The sequence below is a fragment of the Notamacropus eugenii genome, chromosome 6 (genome assembly GCF_028372415.1).
Source record: "Notamacropus eugenii isolate mMacEug1 chromosome 6, mMacEug1.pri_v2, whole genome shotgun sequence".
Classification (NCBI taxonomy): Eukaryota; Metazoa; Chordata; class Mammalia; order Diprotodontia; family Macropodidae; genus Notamacropus; species Notamacropus eugenii.
Window position 1 is genome coordinate 218,622,537 of NC_092877.1, and position 13,726 is coordinate 218,636,262.

Consider the following 13,726-nt stretch of genomic DNA (forward strand, 5'->3'; position numbering starts at 1 on the left):
TGGGAAAGGGTCCCACATGTACAAAAATATTTATAGCAGCACTCTTTGTAGTGGCCAAGAACTGGAAATCAAGGGGATGCCCATCAACTGGGGAATGGCTGAAGAAATTGTGGTATATGAATGTAATGGAATACTATTGTGCTATAAGAAATGATGAACAAGAAGACTTCAGAGAGGCCTGGAAAGATTTATATGATCTGATGCTGAGTGAAAGGAGCAGAACCAGGAGAACTTTGTGCACAGCAATGACCACAGTGTGCGAGAGTTTTTCCTGCTAGACTTGGATTTTCATAGCAATGCAAGGACTTAAAAAAAAAAATTCCCAGTGATCTTCTCAGGCAAAATGCCTTCCATATCCAGAGAAAGAACTATGGAATTCAATTGCAGAATGTAGCAGATCATTTCTTTTTTGTATGTATTTAATGTTTTGGTTTGTTATATGATTTCTCCCATTCATCTTAGTTTTTCTACGCAGAATGACTATAGTGAAAATGTATTCAGTGGGAATGTATGTGTAGATCCTATATAGAATTATATGCCATCTAGGAGAGGGAGGGGGGTTGTAAGGGGTAGGTGGGGGGGGGAAATCTAAGTTTCATGGTAGTGATTGTAGCACACTAAAAATAAATAAAATTATTAATAATAATAATAAAAGAAATGGTGAAAGGGTTTCAGAGAAACCTGGAAAGATTTTTTTGAACTGATACAGAGGACAGGGAACAGAACCACCAGAATTTATACAACAAGATTAACATTGTAAAAACAAATAACTTTGAAAGACTTGAGGATTCTGATCAAGACAGTGACCAACAATCATTCCAGAAGACTCATGATGAAGCATGCTACTCATTTCTTGGTAGGTAAATGGTGTAAGTAAAAGGTACACATGTGCATGTAAGTATATGTATGCATATGTATATTATTGTCAAATACATATTTGTTTTCCTTGACTCCATATTTTTATGTGTATTTTTAATAGAGGAAAGGCAGAGAAAAAACAGATTTTTCATTAAAAAGTATACATTGTAGTATTTAAAGAGTTTGGCACTAAAAAAAAAAGGAGTATAAGGGTGGGGCAGCAGCTTTTTCTTAAATTTAGAATCATAGAGATCCAAGAATATTTGTACAGGAATAGGAATGTCAGTAGAGAGAATGTCATTGAACATGTATTTGAGAGTTTTATATATGCCAGCCTTTTAGAAAGCATTGATTTTTCCTGTTAGTCACAGGTATGTAGTATGAAACTAAAACTCATATCCTGAATTCATTACCAGCATTATTTTCATAAGGAGTAGTTCAAAATGTTACTTTTCATTTAAAATGTGCATTCTTTGTACTTACAAAAGTTCTGTTTTTTTTTTCTTTTAATTATCTGTAATGGCAATGGAAGCATTATTCTAACCTTCTACCAATTACAGTATCCTGTTTTAATATGAAAAGATTTATATTATTATATCATTTTTGTTTTATATTTATTATTATTATTAAAATTCTATGGACACATTCATAGAAATTATTTTTAATTAAAGAAAAAATAGAATTAAATATCTGTTCTGAAACTATTTTTCTTTAGAAAACAGAGAGGAAGATTTCATAAGGAGAAATAATTTTTGTAATTATAGTTTCTCTTTGCTTTTCAAATTAAAAATAAGAAGGTTCATCTAAAATACCTTTGGCAAAGATCTGAATGCTGTCATCTCTAATCCACAATGAAACTTATTCTCTTTAACATGATCCGCATGGACATTATATATACTAAAATATGCAAGAAATGTTTCCCAAGATATTAATATATTGTATTTGATTAATCTTCAGAGCTGGAAGAAACTTAAAGTCCAGTTTGTGAGTACTTACTAAGTACCTAACTATGTGTCATGCATTGTGTTAAACTCTAAGAATATAAATAGAAGTAAAGACTGCCATTAGCTTACATTAAAATGAGGGAAAGATGATATTTAAAAGGAAATTGGAAATTTCAATGTGTGTGTATGTGTGTGTGTGTGGGGGGGGGGGGTTGTGCTTATGTCAGGGATGGTATCTAAAGGCATATACGCTAGAAAAAGAAGTTTGGAGAGTTAAGAATGATACTGGACAGGAAGAAAGGAGAGAAAATGACTAGTTAGAACCTTTCTTTGAAATGGAATTTCCAGCAGGAACAGATCAGATAGAGAAAGGGCAAAATGGATAGAGGAATCCTCCATCATGAGATATTTGCATTGATAGAAAAATCTTCCAGGGTGAAAGGACTAATGGGGCATGGTGGAAAAAGATGGTTAGAGAGGCAGGAATAGGGACCAGATAGAAATGAGCTTCAGTGGTTATCCAGTTGGAACCAAGATACACTCAGAAGACCACCCAATAAATAGCCATCCATACTCTTTCTGAAGAACTCATGTAAATATAAGACCAACACTTCCGGGTTCAGTCCATCTCAATTATGCCTTACTTCTGATCACTGTGAATGGATTTTTTTTTCTTGTTTTTGTTTCCTGACCAAAATGACTTTGTTTTTGCAACTTCTGTCCTCCAGAAGCCAACCCAAACAAATCTGGTCATCTTCCACGTGACAATTTTTCAAATACTTGAAATCTTCAACGTCTATTTAGTCCTCTTCCTTATAAGCGTTTTAAATTCCTCCATCTAACCTTTATGTAACATGATATTCAATCCTATTATCAACTTGACTGTCCTTGAGATACATTCAAGGATACCCTGGACTTGAACTTTATTATCAAGATGCCATCTTCATGATATAATAGAAAAAAACTCAATCAGAATTCTGGCTCCAACACTTAATAGCTTTGTGACTATATGACCTAGGCAGGTCATATAATCTCACTGGACTGTGGTTTCCATATTTGTGAACTGAGAAGATTGTATTACCCCAAGGGTGGGGAACCTATGGCCTCAAGGTCACATGTGACCTTCCAGGTCCTCAGTTGTGACTTTTTGACCAAGTCCAAGTTTTACAGAACAAATCATTTTATTAAGGAGGTTTATTCTGCGAAGTTTGGATTCAGTCAAAGGGCTGCACTTGAGGACCTAGAGGGCCACATGTGACCTCAAAGCCACAGGATCAGCACCCTGGTATATGCCCACTTCGTATCTTCTTTGGATTAGATCAGTTCTCTATTAAAATATTATTTCTATGAGAACCTTCTCCATGGCTGACTTGATTCTATTGCCCTCTCTCTATATTAATTCCAATTTGCCCTGTATTTATCTCATATGTACATAGTACATTAGAATGTGAGTTACTTTAAGGAAGAGGATGATTTTGACTTTCTTTGTTTCCTCACTACCTAGGGCAGTGCCTGCCACGTGGAAAGGGTGTAACAAATGCTATTGACTGAGACCTCTTCCAAGAGGTAGGATTCCATAGTGTCTAGAGAGTATGTCTTAGAATCATGGAGATGTGGAGGATTCAATCCTTCCTGTGATACATACTTCCTTGTAACACTGGACAAGCCGTTTAATTTCCCAATGTCTCAGACAACTCTTTAAGAGTATAAATAACAGAGCAGACAATTAACTACATCTGTAGGGAAAATATAAAATTGGGATATACTTAACAAAATAGATAAAAATACAATACAACAAAGATGATATTAATTGGTGGTTTTCTAAGTCAATATAAGAGCAACTAGGTGATGTATTATATAGAGTACCAGATTTGGAGTCAGGAAGACTCAGTGTCCTGAGTTCAAATATGACTTCAGACACTAGGTGCATGACCCTGGGCAAGTCACTTAACCTTGTTTGACTCAGTTTCCTCATCTTTAAAATGAGCTAGAAAAGGCAATGGTATACCATTCCAGTATCTTTGTCAAGAAAACCCCAAATGGGGTTGTGAAGAGGTGAGCATGGATGAAAATGACTGAACAACAAGTTAATGTAAGTCCAGTAGAGATCCTTTTATTTAGCATCATTGCACCATTGATGTTATAAATTCATCTCCCCATCTCCCTCCAACCCAAAGGACCTTTCCACTCTAAAATATTATGAAGCCAAATTAATATATATATATACATATATATATACATATATATATATGTACATATATATACGTATATATATATATACACACATTGATATATACACTGGAAACATTTTCAATTTAATAATAATATTCAACATATAAGTTTTGACTACTTGCAAAATCACATGCACACACATATATTTGCATGTATATGTATATAAATCATGAGGGTTGTTGGAAGGCTTCAATAAAATTATATATTTCTAGATATAAAAGAGATTACATATATCTAGGTATAGAAATTTTTTCTATACCTCTCAACAACCCCAAAGGATTGTGATTATGATCACTATTATTTTCAGTTTATAGATTAGAAAACTAAGACTAAGAAAACTTATATAGCATGTCCATGGTTAAATAGTGTCAGAATTCAGATTTAAACCCAGGTTTGAATTCAAGTGTTCTATGCAAAGTTCCCTCTTTCATCTAAGGTAGCAGTTAATCCATATGATCATTTTACATTTCTCTTGTGTGGTTTAATCATCTTTATTGATCACAGATATTTATCTACACGTAAAGGCAACTTATATTTGCTTAAATTTTTCTTAATACATTAATAATTAATCAGTTAGTATCATAGCTTTCAAGTCAAATTTATTCAAGTGCCAAAGCAACAACAAAAATGCTGAGGCACATGAACACTCTCATAAAACCTCTCACCTCACAACTGCTAGTTTACTTCCTCGTCAATATTCACTGAAGTGATCACTTATCATATGAGATGATTATGAGACTCTTCCAAAACCCTAAACCAGCATTCCAAATGCCATAACTGTGAATACTTTTCATATATTATATATATATGTCTCTAATATTTGCTTTCACACGCATGATGTGTGTATATGTATTGTCCAATAATTTATGAAATGATTTCATTATATACTTTTAAATGATAGATTAATGATGGGAATGATTTGAACCTAGAATAGTTGAATTGAAGGAAGATGATGATAGAAAACACAAATGACTAATTTAAACGTGTCTCTGTGTGTATGTGCCTGTGTGTCTGCGCATTTCATATGAACCTGTAAGTTCATCTGTATGGGGAGTCTTACCTACTAAATATCAAAAAACTAAGTTCTTCTTAACTCCAAGGCCAATGTTAAATATGTATATACATATATATATGTATATATATATATGTATATATATACATATATATATGTATATATATGTATATATATACATATATATGTATATATATGTATATATATACGTATATATGTATATATATAGATAGACAGATAGATAGATATAGATAGATAGATAGATACATACATACACACACACACATATATGTATATATATATATATATATATGGGGCAATTGTGGTGTGATGAAGTTCTGAACCTGGGGTAAGAAAACATCTGAATCTGAATCTGAACCTGGACTTTGACATTTATCAGTGACTTTTGTCACTTTTGGAAAGTCACTTAAACTTTGTTATTCTCAGTTTCCTTTTCTATAAAATGAGTACAATATTTGTAATATTCATCTTACCTTAGAGGGTAGTTGTTAGGATCAAATATATAAATTGGCTTTTAAACTTAAATTGCCATATCAACATTCACTATTATCATTTCAAGTGCTACTGTGGAATAGTTTCTAAAGTGTCATATCGGAGCAAGAAAGACTTGAATTCCCATCCTGCCATTTATAAATATTTCTGTATGACATGGAACAATTCACCAAATTTTTTCAGAGTCCCAGACAACTTTATGAGTTTATAAGTTGTACAACAAGTGTGCATCGGCATCGGTAGAGGGAGTTTCCCCATTAGAAATATTTTCTGCTAAAGAAATCTCTGGTCTGAGCTCCTCTACCAAAAAATATATTTTCATGTTCATTCCCTTATTTTAATGTAAATTCTTTCAAAGCACTGTACATGTATTTCAAGGTATTATCATGAAACACATTGCATAGAGTAGGTAATATGTAAGTATTTGCTGGATTTCATTGAATTAGGAGACAAGCACAACCACATCAAAAATAACGTTTTTAAAAAAACTTAGCCCTGTGGTTAATATGCCAGATTAATGGGATGCCTACCTCTTGTCAGGCATTAAAGTCTAAGACTCAAAGAAGAGCCAGGAACATTTACCAGGTGGGGTTCTTGAAGGTGATGCTTTGTCACTTACTGACCAGTAATCAGCAGATAGCTATGACAGCAATCCTGTCATCACCAATAGTAGCCTGTTTGATGGCAAGTCAACTTTGCATTTCCAAAGTACATGAGTGGCTTGCTAAATGCTTTCTAGTCATCAGGGTCTTGAACCAGATGCTGACATGAACTTACTAGGGAGGATGAATTTCAAATCCAATTTATTTTCATGTGCACAATTGATGTTTTTCCTAAATTTCTGGTAATGGCAGTATAGTACAATTTCAGCGAATCTTGCAAGAATTCTTGCAATAAAGTTTTATATACATTTAGGTCTGGGAAATTCAAAATAACAATAATAGCTAGCATTTATACAGTGCTTTTAGGTTTGCAAAGCACTTACAAAAAAAGAATATTTTATCCTCCCAACACTTGGAGGTAAGTGCCATGATTATGTCTATTTTAAATGTGAGAAAATTAAGGTTTAGAAAAGTGAAATGACTTACCCAGAATCACACAGTAAGTCTTTAAGGGCAGATTTGGTGTATATCTTCTTGACTCCAAATCCAGTACCCCATACACTGTGCCATTAACTACCTATAAGTCATGAATGATTAAATTAGAGAATAGTTACCCAACAAGAACAATTAAACATCCTAAGGGGCCATGTACTGCACAGGTCCTTCACAGTGTTATAGGAGAAAGACAACTTTTCATGAAGAAAATATGGTTGAGTGGCAGAGCAGTACATAAGGGAAGAAATAAACATATTGTTCTCTGACTTATTTTTTTTAAAAAGTCAAATGCTGATCATTCTATTTGGGATTAAATTATATCCTTAAATTTCTGCTTAGTGAAATTCAGTTAAAATGCAGACAACTTTATAGACCATTCATAACTCTACTAAGAATTTCCTATTGAAATGTCTCCATAAAGTAAAATGTGGGGACCACATGGCACTCTTCCCAACAGTCATTCTGAATTGTAATACAATTTGACAAAACAGTAGTTAGATGAGTCACTGTGGTTAAGGTTCTTTTATGGAAGAATTTAGATGGAGTTGAATTAAAGATTTTAGCAAGATCAGAGAATAAAATAAATTTAATATAGATTATGTATTGTTTAGTCTGTTTCAAACAGATGTTAATGCAAACAAATGGTTTCTAGAGACATTTTCAATAATAGACCTGAAGATAAATCTATATGATTCAAAAATCAACGTACTTCCACAAATATTTATTAATCAATCACCAAGAATTTATTATTAACCACTTCCTATGTGCCTCCCACCATGAAGTTTAGTGACACAGAGATATAACATATAGCTTTTACCCTCAGTAATATTACAATATGATAGAAGGGAGTGACAGAAACATAACCTTCCATGATTTGGTCAATCTCCTCACATCCACAAATTACTATGATGCAAAGAAGAATGAAGGAAGTAAAAGGGCAAGATCTTGGCATTGTGTTATCAGAAATGAAAAATATAAAATCAGATTCAATAGGAAGGAGGGTGTTGTCCCCTATTTGCTTCCTCTCACTTAGAACACCTTCTCTTAGGATCTATGAAAGTCCAAATTTTATCCACCCTTCATGGTCAAGAATCCAATCCATGTTCCCAAAGAAACGATACTTAATATTTTTGACCCTGGACGATTTTAGGGCCAAGATGGTGGAGTAGAAAGACACACATATGCTAGCTCCTAACCCACAGCCCATAAAATACCTGTAAAGAAGAGCTCCCAACAAACTCTGGAGCAGCAGAAGCCACAGAACAATGGAGTGGAGGAGATTTCTGTTCCAGAGAGACCTGGAAAACCAACACTAAAGGTCTGTCGTGCACTGGACCCAAAGTGGAGCCCAGCCCTGCCTTGGCCGCATGGCATGGAGGGGAGCAGATCCTAGCAGGCTTCAGGGACAGAATCTCCAGTGACAGCGCAGGTCCCTCCACCCACAGGTGCCAAAGGTCAGTGAGAGGGTCTTTTCAGCTCACTGAGAAGGGAGAGGGGTGTCCCCATAACTCAGGCCCCCTCAGGAGGCAGTAGTGGACAGGGGCTCCCAAAGCAGGCAGGAGCCTGGATCCATTATTGAAGGTCTCCTTGTAAACCCCGAGAGGGAACTGAACCCCGTGTGGCAGCCCTGCCCCAACCTGAGCACCTGAACTTAATCTCAAACTGAATAACAGCCCCACCAGCACCAAAAACCCTGAGTCTGGGAAGCAGCATTTGAATCTCAGCCCCTAAGCACTAGCTGGGAGGATCTGGAGGCGAGGTGGGTGTGGAGAGGAAACTCAGAAGTCAGGTAACTGCCTGGGAAAATGCCCAGAAAAGGGGGAAAAAAATAAGAGCATAGAAGGTTACTTTCTTGGGAAACAGATGTCTCTTCCCATCCCTTCGGATGAGGAAGAACAAAGCATACTGTCAGAGGAAGTCAAAGGCCCTCTCTCCAAAAGGGACTTTAACTTGGCTCAGGCAATAGAAGACCTTAAAAAACAAGTTAGCAGCTTACTAAAAGAGAACCAAAAAAATGCTGAGGAAAATAGCAGCTTTAAAAAGAGGCTAACTCAATTGGAAAAAGAGGTCCAAAAAGCCAACAAGGAGAAGGAGGTTTTAAAAAGCAGAACTAGCCAAATGGAGGAGAAGGTTCAAAAGCTTACTGAAGAAAATAATTCATTGAAAGAGAGAATTGAGTCCAGGGAAAAGAATGACTATGAGTTAAACCAAGAAATTAGTAAAAAAAAAAAAAAAAAGAAAAAAAAATTAAAAAAAAGAAAAGATGATATGAAAGAACTCATTGGAAAAACAACTGACCTGAAAAATAGATCCAGCAGAAATAATTTAAAAATTATTGGATTACCTGAAAGCCATGATCAAAAAAAAAAAGCTTAGATACTATCTTCCATGAAATTATCAAGGAAAATTGCCCTGATGTTACAGAATCAGAGAGCAAAATGGATATTGAGAAAATTCATCACTCACTCCCTGAAAGAAGCTCAAACAGAGAAACTCCTAAGAATATTGTGGCCAAATTTCAGAGTTCCCAGATCAAGGAGAAAATACAACAAGCAGCTAGAAAGAAACAATTTGAGTACTGTGGAAACACAATCAGGATAACACAGGATCTGGCAGCTTCAACATTAAGGGATCAAAGGGCTTGGAGTAAGATATTTCAGAAGTCAAAGGAACTGGGACTGAAGCCAAGAATCACCTACCCAGCAAATCTGAATGTAATACTTCAAGGGCAAAAATGGCCATTCAGTGATAGAGACAAATTTGAAGATTTCATGTTGAGGAAAAGACCAGATCTGTATTTAAAACTTTGACTTACCAAGACAAGAATCAAGAGAAGCATGAAAAGGTAAACAAGGGGAAAAAAAAGAAAAATCATAAAAGACTCTCTAAAGCTGAACTGTTTATATTACTACATGAAAAGAAAATGTTTTTAACTCTTGAATCTTTTCTCAGTATTTGGGTAGTTGGAGAGATTGTACACACACACTCACACACATACACATAGATAGAGAGTACAGGGTGTGTTATATCAGAAGAGATGATATCCACACACACACACACACACACACACATACATACAAATAAATAAATAAAATAGAATAAAATTTAAGAGGTGAAGGAGGAAAATACTGGGAAGAGAAAGGGAGTAATGAAACAGGGCAGGCTATAACTCTTAAAAGACATAAGAAAAATCTTATTCAATAGAGGAGATAAGGGAGAAGGGGAGGGGTGGAAAATAAAGCTACTCTCCCCACATGTGGCTGAAGGAAGGAATAACATGCTCACTAAATTTGATATGAAAATTTATATCACACCACAGGAAAGTAGGAGAGGAGGCAACAAGTGGAGCGAAGAGAATGTTAGAAGAGAGGACAAATGGGAGAAGGGAGTCACTAGAAATAAACACTTTTAAGAAGGGACAAGGTCAATTGTAGGGGGGAAAATAAGGGGGATATGGTAGGTCAGAGGGCAGTATAATTAGTATTACACAACATGATTACTATGGAAGTCTTTTGCAAAACAACACATATTTAGTCTGTATTGAATTGCTTCCCTTCTTAGTTGGGCTGGGGAGGGAGGGGGGAAGGAGAGAAGTTGGAATTCAAAGTAGTAGAAATGAATGTTGAGAATTTTTACTGCATATAACCGGGAAATAAGAATTACAGTGATAGGGGTATGGAAATTTATCTTGCCCTGAAAGAAAAGAGAGAAGATGGGGATAGGACAGGGGTGGGGTGTGATGGAGGGGAGAGTACATTGAAGGAAGGAGCAACCAGAATGCAAGGTATTAAGAAGTGGGGGGAGGGGGATGATGGGGAAAAAATTGGTCATGTTACAAAGTGAGGTAAAAGCAATTAGTATTAAAACAATAGACTGAATTAATTACCGAGAATAGATCAATGTCATCTTTAGTTTGGAGAAAGGAATTTTAGTCTAACTTTCCAAGAGGAAGGTGACCTCTCATAAAATTTGGCATTGATGGAAAAGTCAAGGTTTTAATGGTAAATTAGATTTTATGATTGCCATTTAATCAGGAACTAGAACATGTATAGAAAGGCATGTAAGCCACTTAAGACTGACCTAAAAGATGTTCCTTAGCCAAAGTGAAGCTATAATCATATTTTAAACCTGGTTTTAGGAACCTGCCATTTTTAGATGTTATGAGACTACTAAGTGACTGTTCTTCTGAGTCTAACTCCAGGTATGGGAAGCAAGAAAGGCAATCTGAGCCTCCATTACATGATGCCAGCATGCTCATGAGATGCCGGTATAAACTGTATAGGTGATCTCAAGGGAAGAATGGGAGAGCAGCTGTTCATCATGGGCTGAGGTGGTATTCTCCAGACTCAATTTCCCCACTGCCACCTGGCATACTTTAAGCCTGACTGAATGCAAGTGGAGAATCTACTCCTGCCTGGAATAGACATGAAGTTGGGGAGATATTTTTTCCCTGCAATGTCCCTGCTCTTGGTGGCAATTTCCAATAGTCAAAAGATTTGCAAGCTTAATACCAGATCTATTCAATTATAGATCATTGGTAGGCGAATATCTGAGGTTGTCTAAAATTAAGCTATTAGGCATAAGACTTTAGAGCAACAACATTAAGTTAGGGTCCTTTTGTTCTTAGTAATACTGTGGAGACAATTAGATCAAGAAATTGGGAAGTTAGCAACATAAATATTATCTGTGTCTCAGTTGGCTTATGTTTAAAAAAAATTATTTTGTGGTCTGTATTGTAAATGCTTTAAAAAGATCTATCACCTGACCAAAAGTTTGAATTGCTTGTATCTGTTATAAACTGTGTTAAAAATAAAAAAAAAAATACTTTTTTGACCCTCCTAAACCAGCCTTTCTTTTTCTTTTCTTTTTTTCTAAACTAATAGAGTACTCATTTTGGTTTCAAATTTGAGACATAGTAGATAGATCTCAAGCCTTGAGGTCAAGAAGAGCTGGGTTCAAATCCCACTTCAGACATTTGTTAGTTATGAGGCTGTTTGCTAAACTTCCACTTCCTATCTGTAATTTGAGGATTACGCTTATCTGATACTACCAAAGTTATTGTGAAAACCAAGTAGTCAAATATATGTAAATTACTTTGCATCTATTAAAATATGGCATAGTTACAAATTATTATTAATTAGTATTAATATTTGATAGCTTCATGGTAATTTCCTGTTTGTCTTGTATCTTTCATTGAAGTAAAAACTTTTTGATGGTAGGAAGCATGACTTACACTTCTCTTTTCCATAATGTACATGCCATAGTGTTGAGTATACATTAAACAAGCAAATATTACTCTTTATTTATATTTTTAAAATATCCCAAAATGTGATGATTTAACTATTTTTCTTACATTGACTTGAATTATTTGCTCTCCTTTATTTGAAGAAGTTTTAAAGTGCTAAGATTTTCAAAGCACAGATGTCTGGAGCTTTGTATTGGTCAAGATGGTCCACAAGATAGTCAAACTGTTTTTTTTTTTTTTATCTGAAAAGTAGTTCCTTTGACTTATTGGCTCTTAAAAGCAACTTATACATAGGAACTGCAGAGAGAATAAATTCTATTCAGAGTATCCAATGACCTAATGATTTGTTCCCACTTGATGGTTGAGGCGTCTTGGAGAGTAAAATGATGACTACACCCTTTCCTGGAGAAAAAGCAGACTTTTACTGTAATGTGTAATCTGCTTCACTTATGAATTCATATAAAGTAATTTGGTTCTGAAGGTACAAGAAATGGGTTAAAGACTTTATAGAAGAACAGTAGAAACTAGAATATATTTAGGTAAGTGTGAAATAAATAGGAAATCTTAACTTCATGCTATTTGAAATAAATACACATGAATATATATATATTATATATACTTATAAAGTACATTTATAAGCACATACACATACATACATATGTATATCTGTATATATATATATGCATATATCTGTATATATCTGTATGTATACATACATATGTATATCTGCACATGTGTATATATATATATATATATATATATATATATATATATATATATATATATATATATATATAGGATATTTATATCCAAGCATTATTCCCCTGAGATTGAATCAAAAGGGAAATAGTTATAGGCATTAACCAATAATGTACCAATTGTAGATAGCACTGGATGTATATGTTCTCTATTATGAAATCCAAACTGGAGGAAAGATTCCAGTCATATTAATCATTTGATTTGTCTCATTCATCTTTTGAGTTATCTTTCCATAAAATTAGATATTGTATTCTCAGCTTCTGAGAAGTAGAAAGAATTGTGTATATATGAAGGTTTTTCTTATTAATCAATGCTGGCAAGACCATTATAATAAAAAAAAGTAAAGAGGGTAGCAGAAAGGGTAAAAAAAAAAAAAAATACCTGATTGCAGTTATTAGTTGCTGGAAAAAAATTATCTATTGACTTTTTCTGTTTTCAAAAGTAGCTCTATTTGCTTCCAAAAATACAGCTGTTTACTGTGATTGATAAGTTCACTAGCTTTTAAGCTCATTCACATCCATTAGTTCTGCCTTTTTCCTCTGTTAAAAATCTGAAGCTGTCAGATTGAAGTAGCAGGATCAACTAATGTTCTTGCCAGATACAAATAGTGTCCCCCGGGGGTGGGGGGCAAAAAGTATTACAAATCCAAAAGAAATGGCTTTTAAAACATTGCCTGTTGACATTGGTCACTCCATTTATTTTATAGGAAATGTTGAAATTGATACTAGACTATTACACAAATAGTGTTTAACATGGCTTTGAGGAATAATTTCCTCTAAATGGTTCATTTTCAGGCAAAACAAAAACATATCTGAAAATCACTATTTTACAAATAACATGTTCTAAAACAGCTATGGTTTCAATGCAGAACATGGTATTTCTTTATTTAAAGATTAAATCAATTTCTGGCTTTCATTTGAAACTGCTGATAATGTAGAATTCTCTTTTTTCTGCAGTCACTGTGTTATTTTGATTATTTTCACTCTTTTAAAAACTATCTTGTCTTTCTATATTAAAAAAAAAATTCACCGTTTAGGTTCTTCTTTATTTAGAAATGCTTTAGTAT